Here is a 26,629-nt window from a genome sequence, read left to right as displayed (position 1 = left end):
CCAACTATACTAAGACACCATAGCTCCTCCAGCTATACTAAGACACCATAGCTCCTCCAGCTATACTAAGACACCATAGCTCCTCCAGCTATACTAAGACACCATAGCTCCTCCAGCTATACTAAGACACCATAGCTTCTCAAGCTATACTAAGACACCATAGCTTCTCAAGCTATACTAAGACACCATAGCTCCTCCAGCTATACTATGGCACCATAGCTCCTCCAGCTATACTAAGACACCATAGCTCCTCCAGCTATACTAAGACACCATAGCTCCTCCAGCTATACTAAGACACCATAGCTTCTCCAGCTATACTATGACACCATAGCTCCTCCAGCTATACTATGACACCATAGCTCCTCCAGCTATACTAACATATCATAGCTCCTCCAGCTATACTATGACAGCATAGCTCCTCCAGCTATACTAAGACACATAGCCCCTGTCGCTACACTATGAGGCATTTATTGGATGACACTTGATGACACTTCCCTGTCTTATTATTGGGAATGAAGGGAGAAGGAAGCGCGGAGATGTTACACTGAGCGAGGACTTGCTTCTTTTATCTATCAGCTTTATGAGATTCTGACAGCAGCAACCGCCATCAGAAAAGAGCTTGACAAGAAACCAAGATGCCCCTCTAGCAGAATACAGTGACACTAGTGGGTCATATGCACCATAACCGAGTTACATCTGACATGGCGACAAGCAAAATACACACAAATCCAAACAAATCTAATTCTAGACTGAAATAAAACAGCATGTATGCAACATCACTGCCAGATCTATACACAATGAGGATGTAGTAGCTTCAGTTTAGAATTATTTTATCCCATCTATAAGGAAGATCTGCTTGCCTGGTGAGCTTGGGCTTATATGTAGCAGCCAAAAAGATAAAGCAGAGAAAGAGGTAGGCGTCATGATATTAACCTCTACATAATACAACACTGGTTTCGGTGCTAGGCGTTAACATAATAAAAAACAATACTTACCTATCCCAATGCCTCCACAGTGCAGCACCTATGCTTACGGCTACGCTCCATTCTACAGTTTTTTCCCGACTTCCTGTATTGTCACGACCATCAGGAACTAAACACTCAGCCAGTAACTGATGGCACAAGTGTCCCGCCTCACTCACTGATTGGCTAAGGAAGCATCTCTGAGCTGGGTCACGCTGCAGGATCGGGACAGGAGGCCGTCAGGGCTTCAGTGAGCAATGATGCTGCTCTGCGGGGGCACGGAGACAGGTAACTAGCTTCTATAAAAAGTTCCCATCACCCCCTTCTCCCAATGGATCTTTATTGTTTTCCAGAGTTCTCCTTTAACCCTTTTGGTGACAGGCATTTCTAGACATTTGGCACCACTGGAAGCTATGACAATTTTGACAAAAAATATGTACTAACCCATCATACTCATATAATGACAGTAAGTAGACACTTTGTTATTCATATCCACATAGGAGTCTTTATGCAATTCTGTATCAAAGTGTACATTTTCATAAAAAAGTATAAATAAAATTGATAATTGGCTAAATATGAGACCCTAGTAAAAATGGTATGTACCACGCCTCTGAAAATAACATTTCTGCATGCACGAAGTTCATACATATCACCTAGGTCCCTATCTACATGAACATATCTTCATAAGCATGGGAATGACCATAAATTAAATTTTAAGCAGGAAATTTAAAAGAAAGTAAATCTATAAAATAGAGATAACACACCCTGAAAAGTAAACACCCCCCCACAACCGATACATTTCCAGAAAGCAGACAGCCTGATGACACAACATCATCCAATAGTAATAAGAAAAAAGTGATAAAAGTCTGTTCCTGAAACCCATATCCAAGCAGACGTTTACACACAAAAAACCCTGTTAGGCTTACTTCACATTCATCCAGCATTACAACTCTCCGACATAGTAGCAAGACCAGAGGGAAACTGATGCTTGAACTGATCCCATTTACTTTAATGGAACAGTTCAAAGTATCCGGCGCTTAAATTTGGATACCAGATTGCAGAACACAAATGGAAAAACACATCTTGTGCCCAACAACTGATAGGTAATGAAAAAAAGAGGCTAGAAAAACAGATGGCAATTGATGCATTTTTGTCATCAGTTGTCATCAAAGGACAGAGACAGACTGCCTGATGTATGTATATAGAACAAGTTTATATACGTAACACCACAACCATCTACGTCAACATCTCAAAAATGCTAAAGAAAAGGCCAAGTGATATTTATCCATTAGAAACGAATACGTTAAAAACACATAGGGGGGAATATATCAGTGCTTGTCAGTTACTATGTGAATACGTACTTGCAGAGGATCTTTCAGACCGCTGCGAGTATGTAAATCACTCGAGGGGCAGGAAAACAACCACTCGTCATATGATCGCATCTTTTGTGCAGCTGTAAAAATCTGAATATTAGCGGCTGCATGAATGATACAGTGATCGTTTGTGTGGTTGCACCATGCACATTCTTTGAAGGCACTGCATACTAGCACAGATCTCGTTGATCAGCGCACGTTTGTGGCCGAAGATGGCCAAATATTGACTAGTGTAAAAAGACCAAAGATCCTTTTTACACAGCCCAATATGAGGCCGTGCAAGAACACAGTGCTGTTACAAAGCACAAATGATCACTGTATTGTTCATTCGCCATTAATATTCAATGTTTTGGGCCACGCATCATCTGTTTACAAAGAGATATGTGCCACCGATAATGATGGATTTTACCACGGTCAAAAGATTCAATTAATCAACGCGCTTGTCAGGCTCGTCAACTGATCATTTGCACTTTGATGGTGCGTTTACACAGACAGATTTATCTGACAGATTTCTGAAGCCAAAAACAGGAACAGACTATAAAAAAAGAACAGGTCATAAAGGAAAGACTAATTTCTCCTCTTTTCAGATCCATTCATGGCTTTGGCTTAAAAAATCTGTCAGATAAATCTGTCTGTGTAAACGCACCATTACACAGGCTGATTATTGGCTGAAAGAGCATTTCTGGGAATGCTTTTTGATGGTAAAAGGGCCCTTACACTAGAAGCCCTGGCTTCTTATGTCTCTAATGGTACTTTTACACGGAGCGATAATTCGTCCGATCGCACGATTAACGATTTTGAATGAACAATGTTTTTTTATAATGATCAGCGTTTAGACGGAACGATACATCGATGTCATCGTACGACTTTTTTGCGAACGATCAACGATGATTTGAGAACATGTTGAGAGATCAAAATGAACGATTTATCGCTCATCGCTTGATCGTTCGCTGCGTTTACACGTACAATTATCGTTCGAATTCGAACGTTATCGTGCAAATTTGATAATAATTGAAATTTGTTCCGTGTAAAAGGACCATTAGCCCCTGCTGTTCTTAGCTACCTCCTATTCATTGTTATTCCCACGGCTACTCCCCCTATTACTGAATGAGATGGGTCTGTGCTGAGAATGTGCTGCACAGTAAGGGCCCTATTACACAGAGCGATGATCGGACAAATCAGGCCCATTCGACTGATTATCGCTCTGTGTAATAGAGACAATATTCAGCCAAAGAATGATCATTGGCTGATCGCTTTTTTTTTAGGTCCAGACCTAAAATCAACGGCCACTGACCGGGCATTAGTACGTGTAACAGCAATGCGCGGGTGACAGGTAATGATTAAAGCGTTCAGACATTACCTGTCCACGCATTACCTGTACCTGTCTTCTCCTGACATTTGCTTTCTTCCCAGCACCACACGCTGCAGTTTCTTCTTCTCTGAGCTTACAGGACGCTCAGCCAATATCTGTCCAGGACCGCCAGTGGAAGCAAGCAGAGGGCAGGAGGAGACCGGGAGGGTGGACAGGTAATGTATGAACAGTTTAGTGGAAGGGCTGCACGGACATCGGCAACATATAAGGGCTGCATGGACATCAAGCAGTGTAATAGGCCCAGTAAACAAGCGCCGATTGGGCCTTCATCAGCCCACCTAATAGGCCCTAAGGTTGGATACTCTGTATTATTCAACAATATATGTGAATGACATATCAAAACATACTTCTGCATCCAATGTAAGTCAATGGAGTATTTTTTTTCCCGTTCACTCGAAGCAGAAAAAGCTGTGGAAAAAAATAATTCCTGACAAAAATGAGCAGGTTTATTCTTCCAAATGGAAAAGCCACAGATCAGACGCACACGGATCAGCCTCAGTGACTGGATGATTCTGGTGCCGATCTGCTGGCACATCCCCATCACCATGTGTTATACACCCTCACTGAACACCCATGTAACCATCTCATATATATTCTCAGTTAGAGAGTGCACAGAATAAGATAACTTATAAATGCTGAAACAATTACTCTCTTTACAGTAGCACAGCATTTAGCCGGGCTTGTCAGCAGCCCATGTTATCCAAGCAGACGTGAACATTCTCCACAAACACATCTGTTTGGCTCCCCTGAGACACACATAGCAGGCATTACCATTACCAGACCTAATGCTGGCCATACGCATTAGCAGCCTGTCAGCCTAATGTTCATTCAGCCGATAACTATCTCTCTCTATCGCCCCTTACCATACATATACATGCTTGGATCTACCCCTTTAATAGGGAAACCTGCCGCATGTGAATTGGTATTGCATTTCCTATGTATTCCATTGGGCCAGGGCTCCACAATGACAGCGTCATCCATGAGTCACAGTAAAACCCACATCATCACTGACTATGTCTCCCAATAGGGGAAAGCAAATGACAGTGCAGTCACCAGATTCTCTGCTGGGGGCACAAGGTCCCTTGCAACTTTCTGCCAATAGAAAATACTGACATTATATAATAATTTACTTACTGACAACTTTATGCCACAATTAATAGGACTCTAATGTAGATAGATGGTCACTGCGCCTCCTCTAACAAAGTTGTATCTGTAGGAAAGGCTTCAATTTTTATGGCTGTTGCAGAATTGGATTGCTAAGGGACAGCCGTCTGTGACACACCAGGGAGCAAACACCCTGCAACCATTGCTGGAAGAACACAAGCTGGTGGTGGCAGTGTTGCTTTAAAAAAAATGTGTTGTGGGCAGCCTTCCTCGCCGGTGGTGCTGGCTGGGATTTTTTGGGGGGGCATTTTGGGTCTGGTCCTGTGACATGGGGGTTGCAAGGCCACTCCATGGCCTCCCTTCCCTGCATGTGCACGCTTTGCGGGGGTGGCGGTCACTGACCGACACGGTGTGGAGTTAGTGTAGGGACCCGTGACCAGGACACCTGCACGTTGGTACACGGGGCGATATGGTTTGATCAATTCATATTCCAACATCCTGAAGTTGGTTTTTTAAAATAGGCTTAGAAGCATTAGTATCAGCCATAGGTGTGATGTGCAGCCGCTCCTCTATCTCCATGTCGGCTTTAAAAAAAATCTTTCAAAATTTTATAATTGAATTTTCATATGAATTTTTATAAATGTTCCTCATCAATATATTTGATGTTCCATCAATCTAAGGAGCTTATGTATAACAACCAGAAAAACATTTTCTCACACACATTTAGTTTCCTCCATACATAAAGCATTGGCCCTATTAGATAAGGGTGATTGGGGCAATATATCAGTAATAAAGCACTGGACCTATTAGATAAGGGTGATTGGGGCAATATATCAGTAATAAAGCACTGGACCTATTAGATAAGGGTGGTCGGGGTAATATATCAGTAATAAAGCACTGGACCTATTAGGTAAGGGTGGTCGGGGTAATATATCAGTAATAAAGCACTGGACCTATTAGATAAGGGTAGTCGGGGTAATATATCAGTAATAAAGCACTGGACCTATTAGATAAGGGTGGTCGGGTAATATATCAGTAATAAAGCACTGGACCTATTAGATAAGGGTGGTGGGGGTAATATATCAGTAATAAAGCACTGGACCTATTAGATAAGGGTGGTCGGGGTAATATATCAGTAATAAAGCACTGGACCTATTAGATAAGGGTGGTTGGCGTAATAGGTCCAGTGCTTTATTACTGATATATTAGATAAGGGTGGTTGGGGGAGAAGATGGTGGTCACTATTTGACAGTTTGTTTCTAAGCTGGAAGAGTCCATTGTGTGGGGGAGATCTGTGGTGTTCTCTTCCTAGATGATGGATGATCATAATAAAGAGGTACTATTTACCTGTCCCCATGCCCCCACAGTGCAGAGTCATGCCTCATGATCCCCACTGGGCCCCACAGGAAATGCCCGCTCAGCCAATCAGTGAGTGAGTGCAGTCACTGACTGGCTGAGCGGGGAGTTCCTGTGAGGCCCCAATGATTCAGGAGCGCCGATGCTCACAGAGAGATGATAAATTTGGGTCTATGACTGAAGAGGAGAATTAGCTGTATGTCTTTGCCTTATTTACTCAGAAGTCCCACCAGGTTTATGTAGGACATTACACAGAAGTGCTGCTGAGCCAGGTCAACTTTACACCAGTTGTATAAATAACCCCGCTGGTGTCTTGTGAAGGAGTTGGAGTAGGAGATGTCCATGATAAAATTCAGGAGTCGGAGCTGCGGCTTACCAACTCCACAGCCCGGGTTTTCACAGGGGTGGATGGGATCTTCCAGCAAGACAATGCCAAATGCCACATGTCTAGAAATGTCCAACACTGATCGAAGGAGCATGAGCAAGACTTCCAAGTACTACACTGGCCTCCTAATTTACCAGATATATGGGATCACCATGTTCACTCCATGCTCCTCCTACATATCCAGCAGCTGTGGGATACCATGCAGTCAGCAAGGCTCCACATACCCAAAAGTATCTGTGGACACTCCATGGTGTGGTGGTGCACGTGGATAGGATCAAGTCCCAAGACACCTACACCAAAAAACCTGCCGACACTCACCACAGTTGTAAGTAAAGTTGTTTTATTGTATTCATGTATGTATGTATTGCATACACCTTTATCTTCTGACAGTTCAGAAAGGTGTACAGCCGAAATATATCCTGATCTTGTGTGTCCTGCTAATGGACATAAAATAAAGCAACTTCACTTGCAACTTTGGTGAATATGAATGCTAAGAATTCTTTGATGGCACAATCTAACAGGTCACATGTCCGCGTATCAGGAACAGAAAGACAACCCAGAAGCTCAAGTCAACAGCTTCCGCGATTACCTAGCAACTTTCTGACACCAGTTGGTGTGAATTTTTTTTTTATTTCTTTGGAGTATCCCTTTAAACCGCATTCACCTACATGTTCTAGAAGGCAGGTTGAGTGCCGAGCATTATGTCCCCATAAGAAAAAGAGTAACTAGGGGGAATTTATCAATGCTTTTACCGTTAAAGTAATGTTAAAAAACAAAATGCTAATTTGTGTGCTTTTTTTCTTAAATCTAAACTTGCACAAAAGCCATTGATAAACGCTATAAAGGATGGAGGATGGGGTGGGGTGCACTATAATGGGTGGATGAGTAGGCTTGCTCGAACAGCGGAAAAAGCTTGGTTCGATCGAACTCGAACCTAGTCGGACCTTCTGCATTTAATTGCTGATGCCTTTCCGGTCCGTGAAGAAGGAGGAAACATCCCGAGTAGGGATGGTCCGAACCGAGTTCAGTTGGGGGTTCGTACGAACCCGAACCCTCGGTAATGATTCCCGCTGTGTGCCTGCTCCGTGGAGCGGGCGGATCCAGCGGGAGGACCACCTGGAAAACTGTGATACAGCCATACCCATAGGCTGTATCCCAGTTTTCCAGGCGTTCCTCCCGCTGTATCCGCCCGCTCCACGGAGCAGGCAGACAGCGGGAATTTGCTGCCGAGCGTTCGGGTTCATACAAGCCCGAACCTCGGCAGGTTCGGACCATCCCTAATCCCGAGGATCGCCTTGAATTCCAGGCAGTCCCCCGGATGTTTCCTCCTTCAGCAAGGGAGGGGAAGGCATCAGGAATCAAATACGGAATGTCCGGCTAGGTTCCAGTTTGATCGAACCAAGCTTTTTCTGCTGTTCGAGCAAGCCTATGGATGAGGGGTAGTGGTGCACTATAAAGGATGGGTGAGTGACAGCCCTATAATAATCCTCAAGACTATGTTCACATTTGGTATGAGACCCGCCGTTCCGTGACCTGTCCGGGTCACAGAACGGTCGGTCTCAGAAAAGATCATCCCGGCCAGTACTGCAGTACCGGCCTGATGGTCTTTTGCGCCGCTGAGTTCTGATGTGAGCGCATCAGTGCAAGCCCGTATCAGAACTCCCCACTGCACACTATGGAGCATGCGGCCGGAGCTGCTCGCTTTCCTGTGTGCACTGACAGTTTTTCTACAGCGCCGCTAGGGATCCCGGCTGGAGTGTATGCCATGTGTATACACTCCGGCCGGGATTCCCTCGGCCTGCAGCACAACTTAAGCTCCGTACAAATCACGGCCGTTGTTGCAATCACGGCCGTGATTAGTACAGAACTTACGTAGCGTGAACATGACCTCACAGTGCACAACATCCTCTATCCCAAGCTTTAATAGTGCACTCACCTCCATCCTTTATAGTGCAGCATTATGTTATAGGTCCCTGAGGCACACACCAGTATGGGCACTGCCCAGTCCGCCAGGTGAAACTATTCAGGTTTTACGGTTTCTGTCTGGTGTCCGTTTATTTTGCAGGATCTGCTTAAAATGTTTTTTGTTCACACAGATCCTGCAAAATAAACATAACTTGCAATGTAGCTTCCCAAACGGAAACCTGGCAGAGGTCGGGACCAGCCTAACTCATAAACTTCCCTGTTTCATCCCATCCCTGTTTGGACAAAAAAAAAAAATGCAGCCACAATAGCGCAGCGCAGTGCAGCGGGATTCTTCATAGATTTCGGTTTATTTTTTTTATAGGTATTGTGAGAACACACATATCCTTACAATTTGCAGTCATATAACTTGCTTGTGACTAATAATACTTACATGTTGGAAATGTTGCAGTAGAAATCTATGCAGCAAACCTCACGCCATTCATGTGTATAGAATGGATTTTTTTGTTTCAGAAATGTATGTAACAAATCAAATGTGACAATTCTGCAGTGATCCTCAACTTTCAGATACAACAGATGGTGCTGAGCAACGATGAATAGTCAATATGAAGAATGCCAAGACAATTCTTGTTAGAGGACTGTAATAATATTAAGTGATAAACCAACAATAAGGAGGTCAGGATAACCCAAACTGTATCCACAGACAAACTAACTCCTAAGCTATGTTCACACATAGTATTTCTATCAGTATTTTGGTCAGTATTTTTTGCAGCCAGAACCAGGAGTGGGTTAAAAACACAGAAACGGTGCAAATGTTTCCATTATATAATTTTCCCCTGTCAGTTCCACTTCTGATTTTTGTAAATAAAATATAGACTGAAATACTATGTTGGAGTATAGGTTTAATCTTACTGCTTGCTGGAGCAGATCAGATCCATAATGTCCACATCTAGAGCCAGGAGTATACAACACCAAAACCCATCAACCACAGACCTGTCCAAGATACAATGATGTCCCCATCTAGAGCCAGGAGTATATAACACCAAAATCCATCAACCACAGACCTGTCCAAGATACAATGATGTCCACATCTAGAGCCAGGAGTATATAACACCAAAACCCTTCAATCCTTGACCTGTCCGAGATACAATGATGTCCCCATCTAGAGCCAGGAGTATACAACACCAAAACCCATCAACCCTAGACCTGTCCAAGATACAATGATGTCCCCATCTAGAGCCAGGAGTATACAACACCAAATCCCATCAATCCCAGACCTGTCCGAGATATAGTGATGTGTACATCTAGAGCCAGGAGTATACAATACCAAAACCCATCAATCACAGACCTGTCCGAGATATAGTGATGTGCACATCTAGAGCCAGGAGTATACAACACCAAAACCCATCAACCCTAGACCTGTCTGAGATACAATGATGTCCCCATCTAGAGCCAGGAGTATACAACACCAAAACCCATCAACCCTAGACCTGTCTGACATACAATGATGTTCACATCTAGAGCCAGGAGTAGACACCATCAACCCCAGATCTCCTCCAAGATACAATAATTCCAACATCTACAGTCAGATGTAGATACCACCAAAACCCAGCAGATGCACATCTGTATGGGATAAAATGATACATATACAGCCAGGAGTAGACACCACCCAAACCCATCAACTTCAGATTTTCTTCAAGAGAAATTGATGTCCCCATTTACAGTCAGGAACTTACATCACCAAAATCCTCGGCCTAAAATCTGAAATACAAGGTTGTCCACACCTAGGGCCGGATGTTGACACCACCAAAATCCACCAGCCCCACATCTGTCCAAGATCCAATAATGTCCACATGTACAGTCAAGTGTTACCACCACCAAAACAGACCAGTCCCAAATTTCCTCCAAGATGCAGTGATGTGTAAAACCAAATCCCATCAACCCCCAGAACTGTCTAAGATACAACAATGTTCCTGTCTACAGGCGGGTGTAGATAACACCAAAACCCAACCTGTCCCACGTCTGTCTGAGGTACAAAGATAACCACATTTACAGCCAAGTGTAGATACAACGAAAATCCTCCAGCCCCAGATATCCCCATCCACAGTGGGGTGTAGACACCACCACCAGCCCTAGATGTGTCCTATATAGAATGATATCCCCATCCACAGCTGGGTGTAGACACCACCAAAAGCCACCAGCCCTAGATGTGTCTGATATTCAATCTTTCCCCATCTACAACCGGGTGTAGAAACCACCAAAAGTCACCAGCCCCAGATAATATCCAATATACAATAATTTCCCCATCCACAACTGGGTGTAGACACAACCGCAAGGCACTAGCCCTAGATATGTCTCATGTACAATGATTTCCCCATCCACAGCCGGGTGGAAACACCACCACAAGCCACCAGCCCTAGATGTGTCCGATGTACAATAATCACCCCATCCACTGCCAGTGTAGACACCCCCACAAGCCACCAGCCCCAGATATGTCCGATATACAATGATGTCCCCATCCACAGCCGGGTGCAGACACCACCACAAGCCACCAGCCCCAGATATGTCCAATATACAATGATTTCTCCATCCACAGCTGGGTGCAGACACCACCACCAGCCCTAGATGTGTCCGATATACAATGATGTCCCCATCCACAGCTGGGTGTAGACACCACCACAAGCCACCAGTCTCAGATAGCTCCGATGTACAATGATGTCCCCATCCACAGCCGGGTGTAGACACCACCACAAGACACCAGCCCCAGATGTGTCCGATATACAATGATGTCTCCATCCACAGCCGGGTGTAGACACCACCACAAGACACCGGCCCAGATGTGTCCGATATACAATGATGTCTCCATCCACAGCCGGGTGTAGACTCCACCACCAGCCCAGATGTGTCAGATATACAATGATGTCCCCATCCACAGCCGAGTGTAGACACCACCACAAGACACCAGCCCTAGATGTGTCCGATATGCAATGATGTCTTCATCCACAGCTGGGTGTAGACACCACCACAGGCCACCAGTCTCAGATAGCTCCGATGTACAATGATGTCCCCATCCACAGCCGGGTGTAGACACCACCACAAGACACCGGCCCTAGATGTGTCCGATATACAATGATGTCTCCATCCATAGCCGGGTGTAGACTCCACCACAAGACACCAGCCCCAGATGTGTCCGATATACAATGATGTCCCCATGCACAGCTGGGTGTAGACTCCACCACCAGCCACCAGTCTCAGATAGCTCCGATGTACAATGATGTCCCCATCCATAGCCGGGTGTAGACTCCACCACAGGACACCAGCCCCAGATGTGTCTGATATACAATGATGTCTCCATCCACAGCTGGGTGTAGACACCACCACAAGACACCGGCCCTAGATGTGTCTGATATACAATGATGTCCCCATCCACAGCCGGGTGCAGACACCCCCACAAGCCACCAGCCCAGATGTGTCCGATATACAATGATGTCCCCATCCACAGCCGGGTGCAGACACCCCCACAAGCCACCAGCCCAGATGTGTCCGATATACAATGATGTCCCCATCCACAGCCGGGTGTAGACACCACCACAAGACACCGGCCCTAGATGTGTCCGATATACAATGATGTCCACATCCACAGCCGGGTGTAGACTCCACCACAAGACACAAGCCCCAGATGTGTCCGATATACAATGATGTCTCCATCCACAGCCGGGTGCAGACACCCCCACAAGACACCAGCCCTAGATGTGTCCGATATACAATGATGTCCCCATCCACAGCCGGGTGCAGACACCCCCACAAGCCACCAGCCCAGATGTGTCCGATATACAATGATGTCCCCATCCACAGCCGGGTGTAGACACCACCACAAGACACCGGCCCTAGATGTGTCCGATATACAATGATGTCCACATCCACAGCCGGGTGTAGACTCCACCACAAGACACAAGCCCCAGATGTGTCCGATATACAATGATGTCTCCATCCACAGCCGGGTGCAGACACCCCCACAAGACACCAGCCCAGATGTGTCCGATATACAATGATGTCCCCATCCACAGCCGGGTGTAGACACCACCACAAGACACCGGCCCTAGATGTGTCCGATATACAATGATGTCCACATCCACAGCCGGGTGTAGACTCCACCACAAGACACAAGCCCCAGATGTGTCCGATATACAATGATGTCTCCATCCACAGCCGGGTGCAGACACCCCCACAAGACACCAGCCCTAGATGTGTCCGATATACAATGATGTCCCCATCCACAGCCGGGTGTAGACTCCACCACCAGCCACCAGTCTCAGATCAATTGTACAATGATTTTTTTATTTTTTTTCTCCATAAAGAAAAACAATTCCACAACTAAAGTCATCTGCTGCTAACACCCTGAATGGGGTCACTCCCAACTAGGACAAGAGGTTGTCTGTGAGCAGATGTAAGGGGAGGCAGTCAGCAGTCTATAAGCAGTGATGGGGGCAGAGATGGCACCACAGCCCAGGAATCCGGCCACCAGCTGGGCACATCACAGACCTAGGAAAGACAATGGGGTCAAGAGCGGATCCCGGGGACCGCTCTCCGCACACACCGAGCCGAGCATTAACCCTTAATCATCCACTCCGGCTTCACTTCCAAATTGCCAGTAAAAGTTCCCTGAGCAGCCAGCATGTAATGCTATGAGGACTGCTCCACATCACAGCACACAGGGGCTCGTCCTGCTGCTCACACACAAAGTAAGTGAACTCTCACCGGGTCACCCGGACGGGTTTGGGGGCGCCGGGTAAGGCAGGGGATCCATCCCCGGAGATCTCCTCTTATCCCCCGGGGAGCGCTGAACTTCCGATCTCCTCCGGTTGCTGAGCGGTGACAGCGGCGGCTCAGCTGTACATCCCCGGCAGCCGGAGCGGAGCAGCCCCAGCACCGCTATGTGTGAGCGCTCACTCCTCGCCGGCCACTCACCAATGAAGTTCCGGCCGCTCCTCTCCCTGTACTCGGCTCAGTGTGCGGAGGGAGGCGCCACTGCGCAGGCGCAGCATGCCCCTCCATGGACAAAGTGACAGGAGACAGCCGGGGAGAGTGACAGGGACAAAGCACGGGCGGCTGTCACATAGGAATACACATACATATACGCGTGTGTGTGTGTGTGTGTGTGTGTGTGCATTACACACACACACACACACACACACACACACACACACAGTATATATATATATATATATATATATATATATATATATATATATATATATATATATATTACACATACATACACACACATATATGTATATATTACACACACATATATACGTATATTACACAGATACACATATATACAGTACAAATACACACATATATACAATACATTCAGCGGAATACACAAACATTATACACATTGAAAACACACATACATACAGAATACACACATATATACAGTGCAAATACACACATAAATACAATACATTTATAGGAATACACACATTATACACATTGAGAACACACACACACATACATACATACATACATACATACAGAATACACACATATATACAGTACAAATACACACATATGTACCATACACACAGGAATTCACACATACATACTGTACACACACAAATATCACATGAACACTGTACACCCACACAGGGATACATATATACTGTACACACAGGGATACATATATACTGTACACACACAAGAATACATACAGATATACTGTATACAAATATACAGTAAACACTAATCCATATTTATATTCAGTACACACAAATATCTATGTATATACCTACACATCTATATACACATACACATCTCTATAGAGCACGCACAGAAATACAAATCTGCATACAATACACACCTGTATACAATGTGTACACAAATATACACTTCTAAATATATCACACACACACACATATCTGTATACAGCACAGAACGATACGCAACTGTATACAACACACATTTGCTTTTGTATACAGTGCACACAGATATACACATCTTATATACAGTACATACAAATAAACTCCACACAGAAATAAGCATCTGTATACAGAACACATACACATATGTATACAGCACACACAAATGTGGACACTTGTATACACATATGCGCATTGTATTCATAAATGTACTTGACTTTGCATTAAACGTTTAGTATTTAGATTTCCCAGCCATGGCTTGAGAATAGACAAGAGTCAGTACAACAGATCTACCATCCTATCATTTAAACGGGTTATCCAGCGCTACAGAAACATGGCCACTTTCTTCCAGAGACAGCACCACTCTTGTCTCCAGGTTGAGGGCAGATTTTGTTACTCAGTTCCTCTGAAGTGAAAGGAGCTTAACTGCAAACAGGACCTGAACTAGTAAAGTTGATGTACTGTAGTAATGTTCCATTGGAAGATGTAGAGTGAGATTTGATCTGCAGTGCCCCCTGTTTGGCCACTAGATGTCAGCATGTATGAGAACTGCAAAATGTAGTTTTTTTCCTTAAAAAAAAAAGTAACGAAATATATTTTTTACACACAAATTATATATATATAGAGAGAGAGAGGAAAACAGCCGCACATCCAAACAACAAGAAGTAGGTGCTTTGCAGAGAAAGTACTTTGAAAAAGGATCCCAGCAACAATCCGCAGCACACTAACGTCAAATGAATGGTGCTTTATGGGGCAAAATACAACGTTTCAATTCTCAGAATCAGATATATGTAAACTGTGTACAATGATGAATTGCGTAACACTAGGTACACACAGTGCCAATATGTTTTTCCACTGTTTCCATGACATGAGTAGAACAATAAAAAGTGGAGGTGCCAAATCCACTGTATTCCAGACACCATTGACACCTAGCACACCCCATTGACCCTAATTCTCAGCAGAATCCTGCTTTTAGTGGAACCTCTGACACCTCTATGAACCTGACCTAACAATGTATTATGGTATCAGTGTGAGTACCCATTTATTTTCTTACTTTACCTATGCTTATTATACAAAAAGATGACCTCTTGTACAGTTGGTGTCTTCTATGTAAATGATTCACTCTCCATTCTCTGAGCTTGGTATTTGTAAGATTCTTGTTTCATGTGAATAAGCTGAGAATCATGAATATACAGAATATAGGAGAAAAAATACACTATGCGTATACAACTTTCTAAGTGAGCCCCTAGGCTCTGTTCACATCCTGTTTTGCCCCATCTGTTTAGCTTATATTTCAGGAAAACTCTTTTTTTTTAATTCCTTATTTCTTTTCAGACATTAGAAACAATATATTTTTTTACAATAGCAGAGCATATAAAGCATTTGGTGACATGTAAAATTACATCTGGGTTGTTTATATAACAATTCAAGTTTTTTTGGGGCATCCATAACTCATAACAATCTATTGATATCCATAATTTATCAGGCTCATCTCTAACTAAGCACATATTTTGGATTATTCTTCCACCAGTTACTCCATCATATCCCAGCTTGGAGCCAAATAAAACAATTGGTAAAAAAACCTTTGGTCATACTACTTTAAGGGTACTTATTCATACCGTTCTTTTTGTACCCTTTATTTGTCACAGTTGTATATAACACTATGCAGTATACTCTGTTATAAATCTGTTTTACACCCATCATTTTGTAATAAATCCCACACCCACCCCAGAGGGAGAGAGAGAAGAAAAAGAAAAAATCCAAGACAGCATATCTAACCCAAGTTCTGAATCCATTTCCCCCATTTATTTTGAACATTTTCTGCCCCCTTTTTCTTTTTGGCGTATCATCCTTGGTCATATTTTTTAACCATGTAAAGCATTTAACAGATACTTCAGGAAGCTTCAGTAACCTCTCTGTCTATTTATGGACACTATCAATGGAGGTTCCCAAAGCACAGATGCAGGGGTCCCCTTTGTGTTCTCCTCCTGAGCTTTCCTCTGAGCGTTCATGCTGCAGACAAGTGTGTGTCATATGGCTGTCAGCATTTACCACTGTGCCATTGTCCATACACAGATGTCCTGCCCAGCTGGGTGGTAAAGCCCACTGTACTGTATGCATTACACTCAGGGCTATAGCAGCATGGAGTACAGGGATATATAGTATAAGCAGTAGTTCCTGATCCTGTATGTACAGACTCTTGCCAGTCACTACAGCTGTATAGATTGTTACCAGTGATACATTGCGGCCTTCTATCAGTGGTATACATTGGGTAAATTTTTAGCCATTGCCTAAAGGGTAATATTCAAGGGGTATTTCCAACTTAGCATGTTATCCAATCTCCAGATGATAAAGAATAACACGCTGATCGGTGGGGGTCTTACTGCAGAAAAGGATGTGAAATTTCCTCTGAAATGAACAAAGTGCACCATGCATATATGATAAGTCCTCCATTGTCTATGGGGCTTCCAAACATTGGAAATCTTGGTGCTCTGCAATATTTAGAAGCCCCATAGACAATGAGCACTCTGTTTGTGTAATGTTCCTCTCTTCTACAGGTCAGACCGATACCCATCCTGTGGACACGGGATAACATACTGAGATGAGAAGGAATACCCCTTTAAGCTTTGCTATAACCTAGAAATGCTCCTGCTAAGTGAGTGAAGACACCAAGTCCCACTCCTATTAAGCCCTCTGGATTGTGATGACATTCTCTAAAATTTGTAAGAGCCAGGAAATAGCATCTGCTTCCTATATAATGTGCTGCATTAAGTGGTGTCATTTGTGGGAGCTCTGATTTGAAGAATCCCTCGTAAGAGACAAGGAAATTTTTTCAAGGTTATTATTCAGTGAATATTCTGTCTTGTCTTTAAAGTCTTATTTATATTCAGCCCATCTAAAACCATGAAGCGCATTCTGTTTATTGGAATGCATGAATTTCAATATGAAGCGTCCCTGAAATGCGGCTCTTTTCTTTGATAAACCTTCCTTACTGTTTAAAGGGCAATAATAATATTATTTCTCCAACGCGGAGGGATCACATCTATTTTATTTAATTAATGAGAAAAAGCTAAAGTGTGCTTCCAGGTTAGTGTGAAGGCGCTTCTACAGGCTAATAGGTTAGGGAAATGCATTCCTTCATTGGCAGCTGCAGGGAAAACGCGTACTGCACGGCTGTTCCAGGCCTGTGGCTTCATGGCAATAATCATTGTGCTTCGAGACCACATTAGGTCATGCGTTACTGCCACACATGAAATAAAATGTGTATGTGTTGTTATAGATTAATGTATACATCTACTGTGGATGCAAAGTGGGATAATAGCAGTATGTTAAGCCACCTTGAAGCCCCAACCTATATAATGTTCCACTATTGTAAAAACTCATGCTATCAATGTATTCTTACATTTGTAAGCTACATTTATGGATTTTTGTTTGTGTAAATGTCAACGTTATATTTTTGGGGGCACATTAGTTTGAAAATGAGCACACTCACAGAATAGTACAAATACAAAACAAAACTGTCAATTATATGGAATGGTGCACACTGTCAATATGTTACACAGATAGTAGTGTCAGATACCCATTTTATTTATTAAGTTGTTAAAGGGGTTGGCCACTTTATAGTAAAATTGCTCAGTGTACAGTATTACTAAGTGTGCTCACTGTATATACTGACAGATGCTTCCTGTGTACCTCATAGAGCTAAAGTTAGACTTCCCTCCTCCAGGCTGGGCTGCCCTGCTCTGTGATGAGGCTATCCATAAAATGGCCGACATGGAGGAGCATGTGACAATGCCCTGCCCCCCAGTGTCCACCACTGAGTCTGTATATGCCTACACTGGGGGCGGGAAATGGTCACATGCTCCTCCATGTCGGCCATTTTATGGACAGCCTCATCACAGAGCAAATAAAATACAAGGGGACAGCGCTCCATAGCGCGGATCAAAGGTATAAAAGACAGGGAGGAAACAGCGAGTACGGAGACCCTCACCTGGTGGGGTTGTGCTATAGATAGAGGCACAACACTCATCAAGGCTTGTGTAAAAGACCGCAGCCACTCCCGCTATCCCAAGGGAATGATATAATTATAAAATAAATTTAATGATACTCAACGCGTTTCGGAACCACACCGGTTCCTTTCTCAAGAGTCATCTGACTCTTGAGAAAGGAACCGGTTCGGTTCCGAGACGCGTTGAGTCTCATTAAATTTATTTTATACGTTACGTTCATCTTTTCTTTCTGGACCTGCGCCCCTTGATCCGTGCTTCGAGGTGTTGGAGGTTTTTAATTATATAATTTCATCACAGAGCAGGATGGCACAGCCTGGAGGAGGGGAGCCTGACTTTGAGGTACACAGGTAGCTGCTGTCACTTACTTATACTGCACACAAATTTTACTATAAAGTGGCCATCTCCTTTAAAGGGGTATTCCAGTGATTTTTTTACATTACTTCTATAAAGTTAAATAACTTTGTAATATAACTTGCATAATACTATTAGGCTGCCTTCACACTTCCCCTTTTTTTTTAGTAATATTGCCAATAAAAATGCCATGGTGGGTTTTTTTTTTGCAAAAAAGCCTGCTGCCAGATGTTAGCTGGAAGTTTGTGATTTTCCTCTCTGGTGTTTTTGCAGCTCTGTGGCAATTTTTGCAAAATGCAGCAGGCTGGAAAATTTAGTGTTTTGGCATTTTTCTCCCATAGACTTTGATGGAAGTCTTCTGCTCCACTATACATGCCACTATACATGCCATAGCCTATGTATATAACAGTTTTTAGTGGCGCTTTTCAAGCAAAAAAACGCCACTTTCTGGCACCCTGGGGATTACCTTAACCCCCTGTGGGCCAGAAGGTGGGCCAGGGGATGACAGTCTGGTCCACAGGGGGTTAAATGGGGAGGGGGCAGGGGGGCGTTCTCTGCTAGTCTTCTCTTAGTCTTCTTCTGATCAGCGGCTGAGCAGGTACACTGCTTCAGCCACTGACTGTCTGAGCTGACGATGCTCCCTGCTCAGCCGCCAAACAATAGAAGACCAAGATAAGAACGGAGGGTAAGTTAACCCCTTCCTTTCTGGAGTGGGTGCATTTGGGTTGAAATTTTGACCCGAATACGCACTTTAGCATTGAAGTCTATATTTGAGGAAAAACGCTGACCCAAAAAACGCCCATTGTTTCAAAGAGACCTTTACACATAAAGGCAAAAACTCAGCAAAAACACCAGAAAAAGCGTCATGTGTGAGGGCATCTTAATTGTAGACATCAGAGTTGGAAAGCAGCCTGTGTTAGTGAAGCAGAACAAGGGACTTGTGCAAAGGAATGGGACTTCCTGTGCTTGGTCTTTTTTTTGAATAGAGAAAAGACCAAATATCAGCAGGGAGGGAGCATGGAGCACAGTCTAACAGGAAGGGAGACACCTAGTGGCCGTATGTTGATTTAAACATTAAAAACGTAAAGTAAATAAAGTATACTGTAAAACTGCTTGCAATCACACCCTGATGATTTCTTAATTTTTTTTTTTTTGCGACAATCCCTTTAATAGTTAAATTATTCATAAGAACTGCACCAAAAGCTTGCTGCAGACTCCTGATGCTTGTCTGCCATCTGATGCCCTGAATGAGATTGTAAGTGCCAAGTAACCTGTCACAATCTTATAACTAAAAGCACACATTTACACATATGAAACTTTTTATTTATGAACCCACGTAGGATTTGGTATATTAGTCACACATAAGTAGCACTTACAGCGCTCTTCAGGGCCATAAGAGCCTTGTTTCAAAAGAGACGGTTAGTAAATCCCCTTCATCATTTTTTCAGAACAAATCAAAACCTGGTGTGAAAAGAGCATAAAACCTCCACATGCTGTATACAGCAGGGTTAGTCACACTGTGGGGCGCCCCCTACCTGTTGGTTAGTCACATCTGGGAACACAATTTTAACAAAAGAGATCATATGCTGCATTGGCCTTTCTATGGGTGCACCAGCTTCTCATTTAGCATTAGCACTAGCTTTTTATTGTTCTACAGAATACAGATATAAAATAAACTAAGGACATTATACAATATGTTGGTATGGATTATAACTAGTGTTTTGGTTGATGAGAGCCCCAGTAAAACAGAGTGAGAAGGCCTAATATATGGTTCATCGTTACAGTAATTGGAATTGGAGATGTCCTTGTAGGCTTGCAGGGATTAGCTGCAGAAGGGTTGACCGAGAGATTATAGGACCCACATTTATCAATGTTTATTCAGTCAGCCCAGCAATCTTATCTACAATATATAACTACATTACAGATTTGTTTTACTCTAAAAATTCACTTTTTTTGTTTGTCCAGACGATTTCCATCAGTTCCTGTACATGCTTATTTTGGCCTCAATGGTATACGTTAACATAGGATTCTATGGAGCCAACATGTGCCTTTCTTTTTTATTACAGTAGCATTACCTTTTACAGTATTAATGCCAGTTCACACTGATTAAAATTGGCAGAATTCTGCAGTGGTGCTCTCCTACTGCTGGAAAAGCATTTGACTAAGAAAATCTCAATGTGGTAATTAGAGATGATAGAACAGCGGGAATTTTCAGGTTCGTTCGAACTCGAACCTTCGGGTTTTGATTCCCGCTGCCTTCCCGTTCCGTGGGGAAGGTGAAGACAGCCCGAGTACCACGTGGAAAACAGGGATACAGCCTGTTACCTAGGCTGTATCCCTGTTTTTCATGCGGTACTCGGGCTGTCTCCACCTTCCCCATGGAACGGGAAGACTGCAGGAATGAAAAGCCGATGGTTCGAGTTTGAACGAACCTGAAAATTCCAGCTGTTCGATCATCTCTAGTGGTGATCTCTGAGAAGGTAAACCTGCTTAATCACATAATGATATACTGTATCAGCCCATACTGGTCATTTGATGTAGTAACATGCTGGGTGACCACTGCTATAGGAGCTGTATGGTTGGCCACACTAGTAATCATCCAGAAACAGACAGAACTAAGTATCATATTATCACAGCGTACATTTACTGGAGAATGCTAGATTTGTTTGGACGGATAGAGGGTGTTGAAAGTGGAAAAAAGCCAATAAATCAATAGCTATATTCACAAGTATATGTGCTGTATCTGTACACACATAAATACTGCACATTTACACGTTAACATTACTGTTGCCTTTACTTGACTATACTGTATACACTTTTATGGTTTTACCTGTAGGAGAGTTTGTTACTACTGAGGTATGTGAATCTTTTTTTTTTCCATTCTAGATGATCATTCCTTTTTTCTCCGAATCCACCTTCATGCCTCCGTCTTAATTTGATTAAACGCCCCATTTACCACGGACTTCGAGTCAGCTCCTCTCACGGCTGCTCATCTTTAGCAGGTATTGGTTTTTCAGGCAGTTTCTTTCCATCACATCCTATTCAGTCTTATGTCAGATATCTCATACAATGTTGTAAAAAGAAAGACATTGCTGGAGGTAGTTCAGCCACATTAAGAGACAAAGATTTAACGCACACTGAGCATGGTACCAGTTACTCAGCCACTATATGGTCATAAGTATTTAGACACCTGTCTGTTACTCCTTAACAAGCATGGGTAATAGTAGGGTTCCTTTTGTAGTGTCCCACTGTATGGTTCTATGGGATTAAAATCTTGGTTGTCAGACACCTGCTTTATTGGTGTTTTTTTTTGTACTTGTGTTATGTTGGGCACCATTGACTGATCTTTACCAAGAGGAAGGAAAACAAGTTTAGTCTCCATTTGGCCTTTCCTCTCCATGAATTTGAAGAGAAATTTTTACCTAGCTTTCTAAACGGAGAATGACCTTTCTGGCCTCTCCACAAGACAACAGTCTTTGCACCCTCTGTTGTAGAGAAGACAAGCATGAACACAAGCTTTGAACCACTTGGTACAACTTCTCCTGTGAAAAGAGGTCTCTACACTCCAAAGTGTCTTTCCTAGTTCAATATGAGGGATTTATACAAAAGAAAAAGGGATAAAAATAATGCAGCCCATGTACAGTGAGTTTGTAGTATGTCAAGGACTTTTCAGGCCTTCAGATCAAGCCTAGAGGCTTTGTGGCTTATAAGTGCCCGAACTGACAAGGACCAGCACCTTGAAGTAAACATTAGAGCTCACATCTGTGAGCACTACATTTAATGGGAGCCAACCAATGTGCAATCTCAGTAATAGTGTAATAGACTAGTGTATTACTTTAAAAGGGCTAGAGTGGGAGCAGGAGCACAGAAGAACAGTATAGACACAATATGCAGGAAGGGGGTTAAACCAGTTCATAGTCAAATGGTCAGAAGCTAGAAGAACACATACAGTCAACATCAGGAAGCAAAGGGTTTACCAGATAAACAGACAGAGGCCAGTAGAGCAGCATATCCCAAAAGACAGTTGAAAAAGATTACTAGAATCCCATGCACTAACCCTAGGTTGTTTAAAATGTGTCACCACTCACCAAGTACTAAGTTTAGACAGCAAACCAGAGCTCTGATTGATGCAGCCTCCAGGATCGCTGACCATCCAACATTATGGCGGGTATACGTGTCTACCTTGTGACACCAACTCCCCTAGCTGTCATTGTCACATAGGAGGACAATGCTGTGGGTATCCGCATAGGTCAGTATATTACACTTGCTTTTCACCTATCTGTGTTGAGACCATCATCTACTGCCATTAGATTCATCATTTATAGGGGTATTCTATGCACTATTTTTTCTGTAATTATGCTCAACCTAGGGCAGAAGAAAATAATGTGTACTCACCTTCTGCTGTCCTCAACCACCGCCATTCTGTTGATATCCATTTAACACATGGGGGACATTTATCAAACCAGGATGCAAAATTCACTGCCCCTATGCGCTGCGCTGGATTTACTAAGACTCTTGGTAAATTCGGCCAGACTAAGACAGGCGCAGAAGTCTATGCCTGCTTCAGAGCAATCGTAGACTTTCAGCATGATTTACACCTACTAACAGGCATAAATCATGGTAAATTGGGGTGCAGTAGGAGGCCTAAACTTTGCTTTTTTTTCTTTTTTTTTTTTTTACACAAAGGGAGCACCAGACACTGAGTATACCATGAAAAGCTTTACCTTGTACCATTTTATTCTGCATAATAAGTTATATTTTGTTAATATAAATAAATAATAATAATAATAATAATAATAATAATCATTTTCACAAATAATTTCTACAGAAAGAAAAATGGAGAGCACACTTTTGGTAACATGGTAACAAAGGCATTATATTTTGCCATATTTTGCCAGAGTAATACGTTATTTGTTCAGAAGTGCCAGTGTGTGATCTGTAATCTTGAATTGTACTGTACTGTACAGCTGTAAATAGGAATAGCAACTATCCAGACAGAATAGCAGCAGGGCAACTAGCCTGCTAAAAGCACCCAACAGTGAAACCATTTTCCTGCCGCTGCAAACATTGCTTAAATTAGTGTTTTAAGATTCTTTGTTCCCTTCCCCAGATGCCCAAGCGAGGTTTTGAGCCTTGCTGATCAATATCTATTACAGAAATTCATGCAGCCGCAGAGCTTGATGTGATGGAGAATAAGGCTGGTCAGCTATAAACCGCTTGATGTCGTTTTCAGAAAAGGCTGCTACATAAGTGGAAGTGGAGAAATGCAAATTAAAACTAAAGACCATCATTTGATTTTGGATCATAAAGCGGTTAAAATAAATTAGAAACATAGCAGATTGTTGGCAGAAAAAAGCCCACCTGGTCTTTCTAGCCCACCCTTACATTATTTTCTGTATTATTATCTTAGATTAGATATATGTTTATCCCAGACAGGTTTACATTTACTTACTGAAGATTTACCAAGCAGATCTGCTGGAAGTTTGTTTCAAGTATCTACTACTCTTTCAGTAAAGTAATATTTTCTTGCTTCTGACCTTTTCCCTAACTACTCTCAGATTATGTCCTTTTGTTCTTGTGTTCAGTTTCTTATTAAAAACACTTTCCCTCCTGAACCTTATTTAGGCCTTTAACATTTTGAAAAATTAGCTTATCACCAGGCGTGCCATAGATTAGCACCGCTGATCTGATTGATTGACTTACCCTGACAACAAATCCCATCTGAATGGGCACTGAATGGTGCTCTTTCTTTTTAAATGGTTTGGCCTTAGTTTTCAGATAATAGTAGGGGTAGGTGTATCTATTGTATGTAGAATGGTAATGGTTGTCTGCCAGGGCTACTTTTTTGCCCCAGTCTGGCTATGGCTTATAATAATGCTTCCGCAGCACTTTTACATAGTTTCGCCTATTATTCTCCCTGTCCCCAATAGGGCTCACAATCTAAATCCACCTATCTGTATGTTTTGGGTGTGGGAGGAAACCCACGCAAACACGGAGAGAACATACAAACTCTTTGCAGATGTTGCTTATTAGGTTTTTTTCTACCCTGGAGACACATAGGGGGACATTTACTAAAGAGTCTAATTTGTGTGACTCTTCTAATGAGGATTGCTGTGTATTTTGATCCAATATCTTGTGAGTGATTCATTAAAATGTAGCACTGCCATAGTGAATGTATCTAAGTAAAAAGTCACACAAAAAGTCGCAAAAATTGTGCAAGCATATTCACCTGGTACTGACCAGATGTAGGCCGGCACCTGTTTTTTTTTTAAAAAAGTCACAAATGATAAATTGGGCGCTATTCCCGGATTGTGCAAACTTTTTGGGTGAATACTCAAAACAGGCAGATTAAAAAAAAAGTTGCCTCTAAAAAATATTCACCTGTCGAATACTGGTTCATAAATAGAACTTAGACCAAAAATGGGTGAAATATCCAATTATTTACCTAAAAATAGGTGCTAAGCCATTGATAAATTCCCCCCATAGATTTGTATAGGAGCTGTAGTATAAAAAGCAATATGTACAGAATATGACCTCTTGCAATCTTTTATATGCGCTGGGACAGCAAAAATGCAAGGGAGTTTTACACCTTGTATGTTAAATCAAAAAGTGTATAGTTTATATATTATCTAAGTAACTATTTGTGTAACTAATATTGTGTCCATAGTCTCGACTTGATAGTCTTGTGTATGGTTTAGCACAGTATTCCTGTATGTTATCATATAATGAGATTAATTAACTTAGTGCCATGACAGGGGAATACCATGTGCCAGATGTGTCATCTCAAATTACCAAGAATCTAATAGTTAATGATTCTAGTATAAGCATATACCGTACTATGTGTGTTGTCAGATATTAAATGTATACACCTGTTAATTAGTTTTCCCTGTCAGGGAATTCTGAATTAAAAGAACTGTCTTGCAATTTCTTTTTGCTTTTAAAAGGAGGCTTTCTGGGTTAAAAAAAAAAAAAATAGAAAAAAAAAAACTAAAGGTGTACTCACCTGCTCTGATACCCTGCTGCTGTTCTGAGAGTGCCTGGTCCCGCTGCTCCCCACTTCCTGGTTTCTGAACATAAGGAAGGGCTTTCTTAACCAATTACTAGCTGCTCCTGTGAGCTGCCTCACACAGCAAATGGAAAGGGACAGAGCCCAAAAGACCAGGGATCGGTACTATCAGAATGACAGCAGCAAGGTATCAGGACAGGGAAGTACACCTTTTTTATTTTCTTAGTTCGGTCTTACTACTTACTATACAGATCCAGCACTCTGCAGTGATAAGCGCCGGAGTGACATCACTGCAGATCGCCCACCCCTGTGCGCCAAACCATCTAGCATATGAATTTAACCACAAAGTCCCTGAAAACAATGCAGAGGATCACTTTATTCACAGTGCCTCGTGTTCTATGGGTTCCCTTCGAAGGGAATCTGTCAGGTCCCTACCAGGTACAGAGGTGCCGATGCAGGTAGATAGGTGTGGCCCTTCAGCTTTAAAATAAAATGCTACACGCAGATAGCTGTGGTACTTCCAAGGAAAAATGCTATTTTATAACTTTGCAGATGGCAAAGACATCAGCATTGTTGTGGCACTAAAAGGGACTACCACCATTAACCAAGGAATACATCCAATATAGTTAGAGGTCTAGCTGGAGGATTTATTGCTGAAATGTTACATAGTCTTGTGATTAAAGACCAGAGTTGTTTTCGAAGTCCTGACTTATTGTTTCTTAGATTTATTGTGAAATGATTGTCCGAAGGGCACAAAGACTTGGCGAGTAGATCACTGATATGTGAGCATCATCCCTCATCCACCCAGCCAGATTTTCTAAGAAGTGAATGCCTCCTAGTAAAGCCAGCGGCTCTGTGCCAGTCGT

The 26,629-nt window shown here is 42.7% G+C and overlaps 1 protein-coding gene across 1 annotated transcript in view; it reads right to left on the bottom strand.

Annotated features, from left to right (window-relative positions):
- C9H3orf70 (chromosome 9 C3orf70 homolog) overlaps positions 1–13,429 on the bottom strand; it is a 71,233-nt gene extending 57,804 nt beyond the window's left edge. Inside the window, exon 1 of the mRNA XM_069985244.1 lies at positions 13,234–13,429. The gene's annotated coding sequence lies outside the window, so the exon portion shown is untranslated. The remainder of the gene's footprint in view (positions 1–13,233) is intronic.
- Positions 13,430–26,629: the final 13,200 nt, after the last annotated feature.

Source organism: Dendropsophus ebraccatus, chromosome 9, assembly GCF_027789765.1.
Source record: "Dendropsophus ebraccatus isolate aDenEbr1 chromosome 9, aDenEbr1.pat, whole genome shotgun sequence".
Taxonomy (NCBI): domain Eukaryota; kingdom Metazoa; phylum Chordata; class Amphibia; order Anura; family Hylidae; genus Dendropsophus; species Dendropsophus ebraccatus.
This window is presented reverse-complemented; position numbering and strand designations above follow the sequence as displayed.